Below are 5,972 nucleotides of genomic sequence, written 5' to 3'. Positions count from 1 at the left end.
TGTCGTCCCCTGTGTAGCCTTTTTCATACATTCTTGAATTATGTTCTCTTTGTACACTCTCAACATTTTAAAAAATTTATATCCCACGAACTCAAAGAACTTAATTTTAAATCTAATTTATAGAATAGAATATATTTTATTATGCCTGTACATATGTTTTACATACAATAGACTCGTCATAATAATCACAATAAACTAGTTATAATGAACTTTGAAATGATCCGTCAAACAATGTCTTTGTACAATTTACTTCAGTTCACTCAACTTTGAAGTGTGTAACAGTCCATCTACTGGACAAGAAGTCCTCTATTTTATAAAACATATTATTCAATAAGAAGTCTTTAATAATTTTCTGAAATTCCTTCTTCTCTGTATTTCTTATTGATCGAGGAATTTTGTTGAACATCCTGGCTGCCATCATGCCCGGCGCCTTGTCAGACCTTCACAATCTCCTTCTAGGCAAATGTAAGTCATTTTTGCTTCGTAAATTATATGAATGTTCATCACTTCTTAAAACATTTTTCTCGTTGTTTTTTATATGCATTATATTGGCATAAATAAATAACGACGGTAATGTTAATATTCTATTCTCCTTAAATAGTGGTTTGCAGCTGTCCATTTTTCTACTATGAAACATGATCCGCAAGGCCTTTTTCTGCATTTTAAAAATGATTTTTGCATCTGAGGCTGCTCCCCATAGTAGCAGTGCATAACTCAGCTTGGACTGGATCAAGCCGAAATATGCTGTTTTCAGAAAATCCAGAGATACCGCATCTCTTAGCTTTTTAAATAAGTAAATCAATCGTGCCAGCTTACCACTCAGCACCTGAATGTGACCTTTCCAGGAAAGATTTGAATCTATAGTAATGCCTAAAAACTTGACAGGTGGGTCATTTTGTTCTTGAATTAGATTAAAAACCTTTGTTGTGGTTTTCCCTTTATTCAAAGATAACTTATTTAGTATTAACCAGTTTTCCAGAAACATCAGGCCATTAGAAGTACTTTTTTGAACATTATCATAAATTTTACCTTTTGTAATGAGTGTGGTGTCATCCGCATAAAACAAAAAGTTTCCTGAGGAGCGCCCACCAACATCATTGTAATAAATCAAAAACAGGAGCGGCCCCAAAACAGAGCCTTGGGGAACTGTACGGTCTTTAATTCCGATGTTTCTCCTAAATGTGACACATATTGCATTCTACCCACCAGATATTGCTTAAAAAATTCCAACTGTCCTCCTTCTATACCGTAGATCTGCAATTTATTTAACAATATTTCATGTGATACCATGTCAAAAGCTTTACTCAAATCACAAAACGTAACCTCACATATTTCTTTATTTTCAAAGGCTTGAAATATTTCTTCAACTAAGGCGCATATGGCGTGCTGATAATTTATTTTAGCTGCCGATTCCGCCCACTCTTTAAACCATGACCATTTCTGTTATATATATTAATAATATATTTCTTTTGCTACAACTTTACACAATCTAATTTCTTCACCTATCATGTACTGCAAGCCGACCGGATTATCAGATATTTGATTTTCTACTCATCTTTCTTCTAAATTTCCTTCCTTACCCAGAACATCCTCCTTCTTCTATTTATCACATTCCAAGTGAAGTCTCTATCTACGTAAAAGCTAGTCCCCCTTAATTTTCTTCTTCTTCTTCCCATGGTGCTACAGTCCCTATAGTAGGACCTGGACCTCATTCAAGAGAGAGTGCCACTTTTCCCTATCCTCGGCTTTTAGGCGCCATCTTCTAACACCCACCTTTCGCAGATCTCCTTCTAAGTCATCCAACCATCTTATCCTGGGACGACCTCTACGTCTTGCACCCCCCCCCCCCCGGGTGTCCATAAAATACTTTTTTAGGAACTCGGTGACGGGGCATCCATTCAACAAGGCCGAGCTACCTCAGCCTGCCTTTTTTTTGTGATACAAGAAACTATGTCCGGGGGTTCTCTGTATAGTTTCTTGAGTTCTTCGTTCTTTCGGAGCCTCCATTCATCTGGTCAATGTACACCGGGCCGTAGATTTTCCGCAACACTTTTCGCTCCCAAATCCTCAGCATATTCTCACATTCTTGTGACATTGCTAAGTCTTGCTACCGTACATCACTACCGGCCTTATTATTGTTTTATAAATAATAATTTTCGCCGGACGTGACAAATTCTTAAACCGCCAAACCTTTTTGTAACGCATCCAAACACCTGTTTCCTGCAGTTACTCTTCCTTTTATTTCAGCGGTTATGTCACAATTTGCTGTCAGTACGGAGCCAAGGTATTTGAATTTGTCACATGTGGAGAAGGTATATTTGAGAATTTGAACTTGCTCTTCTCATTGTCTCTGGAGCCTTGAGGTGCGCATGAGCTTAGTCTTCTCTTGGTTTATCTCCAGGCCTCGTTTTTTTGCCGCTTGTTCAAACTCTTCAAATGCTCCTCCTAATGCTGCCCTTGACCTAGCAACAATTAACACATCATCCGCATATGCCAAGCCTTAATTTTCTAGTGTTCCTTAATATGTCTGTTACCACTTTACTAGATGTAAACATTACTTTCCTGGCCGTTAAGCCAGAGGAAAACTATTTTCTATCTTACCTTCAACTTCAACTTCCAAAACCTCTTAACAAAAATTGGCTATACAACATTTTCTTTTCCATCAAAACCTTTGAATGTTAAGTTGTTTCTTCTTAATTGATTTTCCACAGCCTCTAGTCTTCTCCGTTTTCTAACTCCATTCTCTCGAATCTTCACTCTCAAATTCAAATTTTCCTCTTGCAGTTGCTTGATTTCCAGTTTCAAATCCGTTATATCATCTTTTGTAGCTAATCCCTTTGCATCTAAAATCATAGAAAATTGTTTCATCAAATGTGCGAAATCTTTATTGTTGACTTCTTCTTCACCCATTTTTTAAGATTTTCTCAACTTCAGTTTTACTTATTTTAGTTTTTTCCAAAAATGCAGGAGATGAACGACTTCTTTTTACCGTTTCTCTTTTTTGTTTTAAATTATCTTTAATTGATTTTTGCATTTATTTTATTCTGTTCTATTAGATTTTTTTTACAATTTTTTTAAAAATAGAAATCAGATGTTTATTTTCTTTATATCCCTTTATTTTGCATAGAACGAATTGTTTATATTATATTTATGCTATTTCACAGAGCTGGAGATAATAGAACAGTTCAATAATCTAACTTTAAAAAGAGGATTTAAACCTGCCCACCTGACGTTTTCATTCTCAAACTCTGACGTGATTCGTGATGCTTATCTCTAACAGATAACAAACAAAACTTCTATAGTTCACTTAATACGTCAGACCTACGTAATTTGCAAGTTAATACAGGCTGCTAATAGTTGTTAAACAGCTTGCTAACACTAGTGAATATTTCAACGATTTTACAAAATCGGCTCGATAAAAAAATCTTAAAATTTTACAGTAATATTAATCCCCCTTTAATCTATCACTTTGCCAATTTCCATCACTCACTTCCACCAATAACCTTGAGAACTAATTAATTTTACAGGACATGAAGTGCATTGTTCAACTGACAAACTAATACTCTCCTGGGCGGATTGATTGTGATGAAAAGCGAGGAAAGTCTGTGAATGAGCGAGTTTGTTAGGTTGGAGGTGGAGTCATTTATAGATATACTCGTATCTAAATATATTACTAAGTACTATTCATTGAAATGATTGTGTACGGTACGAACTGAAATGCTTATAAAAACTTGAATCAATGCATTTGAAATAGACCCCCAAAAGGCACATCTACATAAAATTCCGAATCGAATGACACCTCATTCATGGAAATCGGTACACGTATTTAGGCGCACTACGTTGTTTACAAAAAAGGTAAACAAGAAGAACAAGAACATTTTCTGAAAATGCCGTTTTTTCTCAAAATTTATCAGATCTGTGTTATAGCAAACAAATTACAGTTATAAAAGAGGATTTGTCCTATATTATAAAGGCAATTTGGGAATTTTATCTTCTATAGAAAAAAAGAAAAAAATTGTCAAAGTTGGGTGTTTTTCAACGTGACGCTTTTTCGTGCAGTTTTTGACGATCAACCCTTATACAATTGTCCTAGCGGGCAGTTTTAATTAAAAAACAAATTAAGCTACCTAAAATTTCGTAAGTAAAAAGTTTGTAAATTGTATTAAATATGAGATCGCAAATTACCTATTTTGGATCAAAATGCGCTTAGAAATAGGCTAGTGGTTAACAGAAAAATCATTACCTAATATTAATTTCAGCATTTTAAACGAAACCCCTCAACAGGGTAACATTCTAGCTCTTACCCAAAACATTAGAGTTCTTAAGGAACTCTCAGCATTCCTGAACTGGCAAACATAAGCACTGCACTTGGGATTAGCGAGTGATATCGCTAATCCCAACTTAACCAATCCCAATTAACTGATACCGTGTTAAGCTGGAGACTGAACTGGGCACACTTCCCAGTCGCTGTGAATTCAACTAATCAATTATAATTCTTTTTTCAGGTGGCGCAAGGGATATACACCTACATGATGATGATCGTTAATTTTGATACTGATGAGTGAACGCCATCGAACAAAGTAATACAATCAAACTAAGCAGTTTCAATCGATTTTTCTGCGATAATGAAAACGTTAGAAATATAATAATTCATAAATAAAATTGTGCTGAAAATAAATAATTTATTTCAAATAGTGTACCTAGTTCCCTTACATTAGTCATAGGAGAATCAGAGACGCAAACTGATGTTAAGACATATGCTTTTTTGCCAGAGCTGCTTTATGATTGCATGATAGCATATTGCGATGTGCAACAGTGGCCTTATCTCCAGAAAGGCAGGGCACATCCCTTTGTTATCTTTTAATATGCTACTATAAACTTTTGATGAGTAAATAATTCATTTTGCTGACAGAATCCATTTTGCATTTTCATATTTACAAACACTTTTCTCAATGCTCGATCGGAATTGTTAATTATCTAGAGCTCATGTTGATAATAAAAGACGACGCATAGTATCACTATGCCTGCAACTCATCAGGCTCTGGAAGTACAATGAACGACAGTTACGTGCAAATTAGCTAAATGCATGCATTGAGGAATTTGCCTGCGAGAAAATATTTCTAAGTAAGGCAATAATTTCTTATAAGAAGCACAATACAAGAAACTTCAGTTAAGATCTGATCAGGTGAGCACATGCTAAAGTCCCGTGAGTCTAAAATTCTAGACCATTTTATCAACTTGGGTCCACCTGCTCATAACTTGAATCAATTTTATCCCGTACCATTTTACACTACTTGTTTAATTTCCTTACCCGCAAAATCTTCATCCCACACCGACTTGCTGTTTGAATAACAATGATCAAAATTATGAGCAGGTGAAGTTATATTTAAATCTTATAACAGTTTACAAGGAATCCAACCATTCTCTCCCTCAGGAATGCTCTTAACCAAATTCTTTGTAAATGATTTATGGGTTTGTGATCAGTTCAGAAAGTTAAATGAAAATGTAGGAGCCGTTTGCGTGATAACCTCAAAATACTGGAAAATCTATTTAGTTAAGTGATACTTCCGCTTAACATAATGAAACGTTGAGTACCTCACAACCTTTCAGCATTTTAATCATTAGGACGGTTAGCGAAGTGGCACTAGACTAAATGTATTGTCTACTGCAACAACCACATGCCATTGATCATGAGGATTAGGCGAACTATGTTAGATCCTAAAGGGTCCATTACATGTGACGTTTAGCAAACTCAAAGTTGGAAGGTGGAATGGGCAATGAAATGGCTGACAGACTGGTTAAGAAGGCATTCAAAGACCGAACTGAATCACTTTTTTGAGGGGGGGGGTTGATCAGCAACCATGACAATGTCATCAGCATATAACATAAATCTTATAGTTACACCCTTAATGTATAATCCACCGCCTACATAATCAGTTAAATCATTAAACAAAAAAAAAGGAAAAAATTAT

This window comes from Rhodnius prolixus, unplaced genomic scaffold, assembly GCF_049639745.1.
Source record: "Rhodnius prolixus isolate KJV_2025 unplaced genomic scaffold, Rpr scaffold_5, whole genome shotgun sequence".
In the NCBI taxonomy this organism is placed as follows: domain Eukaryota; kingdom Metazoa; phylum Arthropoda; class Insecta; order Hemiptera; family Reduviidae; genus Rhodnius; species Rhodnius prolixus.
This window is presented reverse-complemented; position numbering follows the sequence as displayed.